Raw genomic sequence first — 10,072 nt, 5'->3', positions numbered from 1 at the left:
TTATTATTATTATTTTATTATACAGGATTTGGACATATTAATATTATTAGTATCAATATTATTCAGGAGTTGAATTTATTATTATTATTACTATTATTTAGGATTTGAATGTATTAATATTATTAGTATTATTTTTTAGGAATTGATCATATTATTATAAAGAATTTGAAAATATTATTAAAATGTTATTATTATTATTATTACATAGGATTTAAACCTATTATTATTATTTTATTATACAGGATTTGGACATATTAATATTATTAGTATCAATATTATTCAGGAGTTGAATTTATTATTATTATTACTATTATTTAGGATTTGAATGTATTAATATTATTAGTATTATTTTTTAGGAATTGATCATATTATTATAAAGAATTTGAAAATATTATTAAAATGTTATTATTATTATTATTACATAGGATTTAAACCTATTATTATTATTTTATTATACAGGATTTGGACATATTAATATTATTAGTATCAATATTATTCAGGAGTTGAATTTATTATTATTATTACTATTATTTAGGATTTGAATGTATTAATATTATTAGTATTATTTTTTAGGAATTGATCATATTATTATAAAGAATTTGAAAATATTATTAAAATGTTATTATTATTATTATTACATAGGATTTAAACCTATTATTATTATTTTATTATACAGGATTTGGACATATTAATATTATTAGTATCAATATTATTCAGGAGTTGAATTTATTATTATTATTACTATTATTTAGGATTTGAATGTATTAATATTATTAGTATTATTTTTTAGGAATTGATCATATTATTATAAAGAATTTGAAAATATTATTAAAATTTTATTATTATTATTATTACATAGAATTTAAACCTATTATTATTATTTTTATTATATAGGATTTGAACGTATTAATAATATTAGTAATATTAAGGATTTGTATTATTCTTGTACAGGATTTGGAATCCATATATTTAGTGTAAGATCATCTTTTAAATTTAACAAAAATATTGGGTTATGTATTTTGTGTTTTTTGTTTTTTTTTTAGCAATAAAATACAAGAAAAATTGTATTTTATTTCCCAAAGTTTGAAAACCGCTGTGCAAAAATAAATTATATCATGTTTGGGGGACATTTTCTAGCAAAAAAAAAAAAAAACAACAATTTTAAAATGTAAACAAAAAGTGCCAGAAATGGTCTGGGGCTGATATGTTAGACAGGATAGTATATATATATATATGGCTTTTTTTTTTTTATAGCAGGACTGCAGCAGGCATTCTGACAATGGGGGGGGGGTAACAGACTTGATCCACAGTGACACCTATACACTGATCAGTGCTAATAAAAAGCCCTGAAACTGTACTAATGGCACTGGGCAGGAAGGGGTTAATGTGAGGGGTCATCAAAGGGTTAACTGTGTGCTGTGTTACTCAGGGGCGGGGTCTGTGTTACTAGGGAGGCATGCTGTTGCGGAGATACAAAGCAGCATGTCCTCGCTGGCAGGGGAGGGATCGGTGGTGGTTATACACAGACCTCTACCCTGTCAGTGTTCCTCGGCGATCGCTGGGCGTCGGTGGGAAATCTCGGGCTGGGTTCCGGTGATTGACATCTGTAGTCACCAATGGCGGCACGGGTAGGGCCGCCCACCCAGAAATGCAAAGTCACACATATATATATACATACACACGCGAGATTTTGCGCAGCCCTGCCGCCCCGTGACGGTACTTCTGCTATGAGGTGGAGGGCAAACAGTTAAAACTTCCATTTGTCTGACGATGGTGGGGGGGGGGAGGGGAGGCGGGGGGGACCAGGAACGGCAAAATCCTCAGCGGTATAGTTTCCCCCCCCCCCCACCCCAGAATGTGCGCAGGCCAGACGGCCATTAGTGTGCAACGCATCTCCGCCCCCCCCCCCCGGATTGGCGCTACTGGAAGCCGCCCACGTCCGGGTCATCTGTTATAGAAGGGGTGCGGCCGATCGTCTTGGCCGAATTATTTCCCCTCCCAGAGGTAATTACAGAACAATCCGACTCGCCGCCAAAACTTCCCGTCCGGAACCTCTTCCTTCCCGCCGCGGAGACGTCTGGCCGCGAGAGGAGCGTGCGCTGAATTACAGGACGACCCCGGGATAATGACAGGAACGATCGACCCGAAATACGAGCCAAGGGGGGCATTCACCTCCGAAGTACAGAAGGAGGAGCGGGGGGGACAGGGAGGACACGGGGCTCATCGATCGTCCTCGGGGGAGTTCGCTGTGTATCGCGGCGCGGGGGATTTTGTTTTTCTTGCATTTAATACATCCGAGATAATAAATATCCGAATCCATCGGTCATGTGACTTCCGGAATCTCCTCCCAGATCTGTGATGTCACCCAGGGTGAGACTTCTGGGAATAAAGACCACCCACTGCTGCCCTCTCTGCTTGTGCAGGGGGACTGGTCTTGTCTCCACCCCCGTAGTAGGTGGAGCCTACCGGTCCCCTCCCACAGCTCTTCTCTCTCCTTGTGCAGGGGGACTGGTCTTGTCTCCGCCCCCCCAGTAGTGGGTGCAGCCTGCCAGTCCCCTCCCACAACTATTCTCTCTCCTTGTGCAGGTAGACTGGTCTGGTCTCCGCCCCCCTCCTGTAGTGGGTGGAGCCTTCCACAGCTCTTCTCTCTTCTTGTGCACGGGGACTGGTCTTGTCTCCACCCCCCTCCTGTAGTAGGTGGAGCCTGCCGGTCCCCTCCTACAGCTCTTCTCTCTCCTTGTGCAGGGGTACTGGTCTTGTATCCGCCCCCCTCCTGTAGTGGGTGGAGCCTGCCAGTCCCCTCCTACAGCTCTTCTCTCTCCTTGTGCAGGTTGACTGGTCTTCTCTCCGCCCCCCTTTCTGTAGTGGGTGGAGCCTGCTGGTTCCCTCCCACAGCCCTTTTCTGTCCTTGTGCAGGGGGCTGGTTCTATTCTATTTCCTTCTATTCTTTTCTATTTTGTTCTATTCTATTCTGTTTGACATTCAGATTTCGGAAGCTGACGGTATTCTGCAGCCCACTATAGGAAAATCGTCCGCTTTTCTTCGATGTTTCACAGCAGGTAGAAACCAAGGATGGTGTGAATTGTAGGACGAAGGCGTTGTTGCATCTGATCGTGCGTCTCATCGCGTGTCTCGTGCGTCTGATCGTGCGTCTCATCGCGTGTCTCGTGCGTCTGATCGTGCGTCTCATCGCGTGTCTCGTGCGTCTGATCGTGCGTCTCATCGCGTGTCTCGTGCGTCTGATCGTGCGTTTCATCGTGTGTCTCATCGTGTGTCTCGTGCGTCTCGTGCGTCTCATCGTGCGTCTGATCGTGCGTCTCATCGTGCGTCTCATCGTGCGTCTGATCGTGCGTCTCATCGTGCGTCTCATCGTGCGTCTGATCGTGCGTCTCATCGTGCGTCCCATCGTGCGTCTGATCGTGCGTCTCATCGTGCGTCTCATCGTGCGTCTGATCGTGCGTCTCATCGTGAGTCTGATCGTGCGTCTCATCGTGCGTCCCATCGTGCGTCTGATCGTGCGTCTCATCGTGCGTCTCATCGTGCTTCTCATCGTGCGTCTCATCGTGCGTCCCATCGTGCGTCTGATCGTGCGTCCCATCGTGCTTCTCATCGTGCGTCTCATCGTGCGTCCCATCGTGCGTCTGATCGTGTGTCTCATCGTGCGTCTCATCGTGCGTCCCATCGTGCTTCTCATCATGCGTCCCATCGTGCGTCTCATCGTGCGTCCCATCGTGCGTCTCATCGTGCGTCCGATCGTGCTTCTCATCGTGCGTCTCATCGTGCGTCTCATCGTGCGTCCCATCGTGCTTCTCATCGTGCTTCTCATCGTGCGTCTCATCGTGCTTCTCATCGTGCTTCTCATCGTGCGTCTCATCGTGCTTCTCATCGTGCGTCTCATCGTGCGTCCCATCGTGCTTCTCATCGTGCGTCTCATCGTGCGTCCCATCGTGCGTCTCATCGTGCGTCCCATCGTGCGTCTCATCGTGCGTCTCATCGTGCGTCTCTTCGAGTCTTTCATACCCAATTTTTCTCGTACAGAAACCGCACACATTAAACAAAAATCGTTCGTTCTGGTGTCCTACGAGAAAAATTTTTGGAGTTTGTCCAATTGGAAATTTTAAAAAGTCTGAGCTGGATGTCAAAAGTTCTGTACCGGGGAGAGCGGATACAAAGATCGATCGTTCCTCGTACAGAACCTTTCTGCCGATTTTCTCATAGTGTGTACCCTCACAGCAGTACAATCAGTCTGTAGATGCAGCAATGCATGCTGGTTATACTCACTGTGGAAGATAAGGGGATAATCCTCTGCATTGTATATAAAGGATTCTTGATCCTGTCTTCTCTGATCCTCCCCTCCTTCCAGTGTCCCCCTCTTATCTCCTGATAAGACATATCACGTGAAGTCATTTTGCACATGCTCAGTTTGGTGTGTATTGCTAGAGTGTATTTTTTTTGTCTTGGGAGAATGCATGTGATCAGTACAGGGCCAATCAGCACTGCCCAGACAGAGGGGTCAGGGGTTATGCAGCCTCATAGGACAGTCAGAGGGGAATGAAAACTCCTCCAAGTTTTAACCAGTGCTCTGCTGGACACTGATAGAAGTCACAAGACTGCTCTATACTGCTGATGAGAAAAGGGATTTAGCAGTTTATATTTACTAAAATAATTGCATTTCCATGTTCTGTGTACTGTGGGAGACCAGATATAGTGAATGCGGGGTCCGGGGAGACCAGATATAGTGAATGCTGGGTCCGGGGAGAGCGGATATAGTGAATGCAGGGTCCGGGGAGAGCGGATATAGTGAATGTGGGGTCCGGGGAGAGCGGATACGGTGAATGCGGGGTCCGGGGAGAGCGGATATAGTGAATGCGGGGTCCAGGGAGAGCGGATATAGTGAATGCGGGGTCCGGGGAGAGCGGATATAGTGAATGCAGAGTCCAGTGAGAGCGGATATAGTGAATGCGGGGTCCGGGGAGAGCGGATATAGTGAATGTGGGGTCCGGGGAGAGCGGATATAGTGAATGCGGGGTCCGGGGAGAGCGGATATAGTGAATGCGGGGTCCGGGGAGAGCGGATTTAGTGAATGCGGGGTCCGGGGAGAAGAGCGGATATAGTGAATGTGGGGTCCGAAGAGAGCGGATATAGTGAATGCAGGGTCCGGGGAGAGCGGATACGGTGAATGCGGGGTCCGGGGAGAGCGGATATAGTGAATGCGGGGTCCGGGGAGAGCGGATATAGTGAATGCGGGGTCCGGGGAGAGAGCGGATACGGTGAATGCGGGGTCCGGGGAGAGCGGATATAGTGAATGCGGGGTCCGGGGAGAGAGCGGATATAGTGAATGCGGGGTCCGGGGAGAGAGCGGATATAGTGAATGCGGGGTCCGGGGAGAGCGGATATAGTGAATGCGGGGTCCGGGGAGAGAGCGGATATAGTGAATGCGGGGTCCGGGGAGAGCGGATATAGTGAATGCGGGGTCCGGGGAGAGCGGATATAGTGAATGCGGGGTCCGGGGAGAGCGGATATAGTGAATGCGGGGTCGGGGGCAGCTGTGCACAGCAGCGAATCAGCTTTTACCTTTAACTTTAATGAAGCTTTGACAGTAAAGCCTGGAAGCTGATTGGCTCCCATGCCTTACTACCATCGAGGAAGTCTCCAAGGTCCTCTCTGATGCCCGCCTCACCACCTGCCCCCTCGACCCTATCCCCTCACAACTCCTACGATCTCCCTCCCCCTCCATCCTACGCTCCCTCACCCACATCTTCAATCTCTCCCTCTCCTCAGGCACTTTCCCCTCCCCTCTGAAACATGCACACATCACCCCCATACTTAAAAAGCCCTCCCTGGACCCCAATGACCCGAACAACCTCAGACCCATCTCCCTGCTCCCATTTACATCCCAACTCCTCAAGCGCCTCGTCTACACCCGCCTATGCTCTCACCTCAACGACAACAACCTCCTCGATCCCCTACAGTCCGGCTTCCGTCCCCTACACTCCACCGAAACCTCCTTACTCAAACTCTCCAACGACCTGCTAACCGCCAAAGCTAATGGCCACCATTCAGTGCTCCTACTCCTTGACCTCTCTGCGGCCTTCCACACAGTCCACCACCCCCTCCTCCTCAAAAAACTACACTCCCTCGGCCTCAGAGACTCCGCCCTCTCCTGGCTCTCATCCTACCTATCACAACACTCCTTCAGCATTACCTATAATGCTACCACCTCCCCCTCACTCTCTCTCTCTGTTGGGGTCCCTTAAGGCTCCGTCCTCGGGCCCCTTCTCTTCTCCATCTACACCTCCTCCCTTGGCCAACTCATACACTCTCACGGCTTCAACTACCACCTCTATGCCGACGACACACAAACCTATCTCTCAACCCCCCACCTCACCCCCTCAGTCTTCGCCCCCCACCTCACCCCCTTGGTCTCCGCCCCCCACCTCACCCCCTCGGTCTCCGCCCCCCACCTCACCCCCTCGGTCTCCGCCCGAATCACACACCTACTGAACGACATATCAGACTGGATGTCGCTCCACTTCCTTAAACTGAACCTCTCCAAAACCGAGTTTCTTGTCTTCCCCCCAGCCTGGACCCCCCCCCCCATTGACTTCTCTATCACATCCAACAACGTCACCATCAAACCCGCCCCGCAGGCCAGAGTACTTGGTGTCATTCTGGACTCCAACCTATCCTTCCAGCCCCAAGTCCAATCTTTAACAAACTCGTGCAGACTCCACCTCCGCAACATGCAGACTCCACCTCCGCAACATGCAGACTCCGCCTCCGCAACATGCAGACTCCGCCTCCGCAACATGCAGACTCCACCTCCGCAACATCGCCAAAATCCGCACGTTCCTAACCCCAGAAACCACTAAACAGCTCATCCACTCCCTCATCATATCACGACTCGACTACTGCAACTCCCTCCTCACTGGCCTGCCTCGCCACAGGCTATCCCCGCTTCAGTCCATCCTGAACACGGCTGCCAGACTCATTCACCTTTCCAACCGCTCCATCTCCGCCACCCCCCTCTGCCAATCCCTCCACTGACCTCCACTCAGTGTCCTCCACCCCCCTCTGCCAATCCCTCCACTGGCTTCCGATTGCCCAACGGATCAAATTCAAAATCCTAACACTGACGTACAAAGCCGTCCACCATACTGCCCCGAACTACATCACCGACCTAATATCCAAGTACCGCCCAACACGCACACTCGGCTCCTCACAAGACCTCCTTCTATCTAGTTCCCTGGTCTCCTCCTCCCATGCCCGCCTCCAGGACTTCTCCAGAGTGTCACCCATCTTCTGGAACTCCCTTCCCCAACCCATCAGATTATCACCTACTCTCCTCTCCTTTAGGCGCACCCTGAAAACCCATCTCTTCAGGGAAGCCTACCCCACCCCCTGCTAACTTGCCGACCTCCTCCACTCTTCCTACCACTCCATCCCCCACAGCTATCTCCTCCTGTACCACCATCCCCTCCCTCCTAGATTGTAAGCTCCAAGGATCAGGGCCCTCGATCCCCTCATGTATCACATTGTATTGGTATTGTTCTGTCACATGTTCTGTCCCCCTCTGTAATGTACAGCGCTGAGCCAACTATTGGCGCTTTATAAATACTGTATAATAATAATGCAGAGCTGCACCAGATTTTGCCCCCTCCAGTCTTTGAAAGGAAATCGACAAATCAGCAAAAGGTTTACAGTTCGAATTAGTTTTCGAATTCAATTCAAATTATTTCATAGTTTCGTTATTTCGGATTCGTTTTAAATTCGGATACATCCAAATAATGAAAAGTTTGCCCGAATTTCGATTAGGAACGGAACAAACCGCGCGTGTTTACAGGACAGGACCATCGATTGGTGTCAGTGATTTCAGGATATGTGAACACTCGGAATCCATCGATCTTCATTCTGCTGATCTGTGTCCATTGTCGGGGGTTGGGTGACGCAGGACCCCCTACACACTCCCTGGGAGATCCCCGATCTTTAGATCCTCCCCGTTCTGGGTTGGCCATTGATGGGACTTTTTTTTTTTTTTAAATCCGACAGACGGGGTGATAGAAAAAAAAAATGGCGGCTTCCTCCATCCTTACAAGTGAGTCCCTGCTGTCAGAATACACGGATCAGCAGCTGCAGGTGATTGGTTGCAACTGGCTGTTTGGGTGATCAAGAAAAAGTTTTCCAACAAGCCTGTTCGATTGTTAGATCAACTTCCGTTGAGTGGGAGTGGCCATGCATGGATAAACATTTGTCAAGTCTCCTCCCAGCCGGAAGAATTTTGATCCATCTAAAGTCGGCATTAGGCAGGTCAAATTCCGAGAGAAATTTTTGAAAATCTTTTCTAAGACTTTTTGTTCGAATTTGGTGCCAATGGCTGATTTTCATGCGACCATCGAAATTTAGTGATCAGACATTTTGGAATTTTTTTTTGAAAAACGAACGAATTTCTAATCAATGATGGGAGAATCACATGAAAAAAAAGAAAATTCTTGGCCACGAAAATTCTTTTCTGCAGCAGCACGAGGTGACATTGAAGGCTCGGTTGGTCGAATTTCGAAATCAATGGTGGCGCCATCAGGTGACAAAACGCACAAAATTTCTGATTTTCTAAAGAAAATTCGTTCAGAAATCGACCCGTGTATGGCCACCATAAGGGTTGCTTCTGACTCAGGTCAAGTACTCCCACAGTTGATCCAGAGCAAGGGGTCTCCAAACTGCGGCCCTCCAAGTGTTGAGGAACTGCAAGTCCCATGAGGCCTTGCAAGTCTCTGACAGCCACAGGCAAGACTCCCAGAGGCATGATGGGACTTGTAGTCCTTCAACAGCTGGAGGGCCGTAGTTTTGAGATCCCTGATCCAGAAGGAGGCAAAAAAAATATTTGTACGTAAAGCCGAACTTCACTCCCTCCATCGCCATGAACTCTGTGCAGTCGTTGTGCCGCCATCATTAGTACAGCGATAGGAAGGGAGCGCAATTTTCTGCTTTTAGAATTTTTTTTTTCTTTTTTACACATTTCTTCGGTGTCTTCCTGGTTTCTGGCCTAGGCTAAAATGACGTCATCCATCCCAGGAGTCTTCACGGGAGAAGGAGCTTTCTCAGCTAAGCACACCCTCCTGTCTGCATGCCTGAGCTATGGGTAGATGGATTCCAGGAAGTAAATGCTACGTGAATCATCTGCCCTTATTCAAGATGGCAGCAGCTAGAAATGCCCGCGGGGTGTTTTTCAAAGTGATTTCTCAGCAAAATAAAGCATGGGGGCATGGATGGATGGATGGGGAGACATTGATGGATGGATGAAGACAAGGATAGATGGATGGATGGGGGAGACGTGGATGGATGGATGGGGGAGACGTGGATGGATGAAGACATGGATGGCTGGGGGAGACGTGGATGGATGGAGACATGGATGTGTGGATGGGGGAGACGTGGATGGATGTTGACACGGATGGGGGAGACAAGGATGGATGGACAGCGACATGGTTGATTGAATGGATGGAGACAAGGATGAATGGATGGATGGGTGGACGGGGGAGACATGGATGGATGGGGGAAGACATGGATGGATGGGTGGACGGGGGAGACATGGATGGATGGGGGAAGACATGGATGGATGGGTGGACGGGGGAGACATGGATGGATGGGGGAGACGTGGATGGATGGAGACATGAATGTGTGGATGGATGGAGACATGGATGGGGGGAGACGTGGATGGGGAGAGACAAGGATGAATGGATGGATGGAGACATAGATGGGGGAGACAAGGATGGATGGAGACATAGATGGGGGAGACATGGATGGATGGGGGAGACATGGATGGATGGAGACATGGATGTGTGGATAGATGGAGACATGGATGGGGGGGGGGGGGAGACATGGATGGATGGAGACACGGATGGATGGGGGAGACATGGATGGATGGGGGAGACATGGATGGATGGGTGGACAGGGGAGACATGGATGGATGGAGACATGGATGTGTGGATAGATGGAGACATGGATGGGGGGGGGGGGGGAGACGTGGATGGGGAGGGACAAGGATGAATGGATGGATGGAGACATAGCTGGGTGGATG

Source organism: Staurois parvus, unplaced genomic scaffold (assembly GCF_062004578.1).
Source record: "Staurois parvus isolate SC_StPar_1 unplaced genomic scaffold, SC_StPar_1.0 ptg002945l, whole genome shotgun sequence".
In the NCBI taxonomy this organism is placed as follows: domain Eukaryota; kingdom Metazoa; phylum Chordata; class Amphibia; order Anura; family Ranidae; genus Staurois; species Staurois parvus.
The sequence above is the reverse complement of the archived record's forward strand: the minus strand, read 5'-3'. Positions refer to the sequence as shown.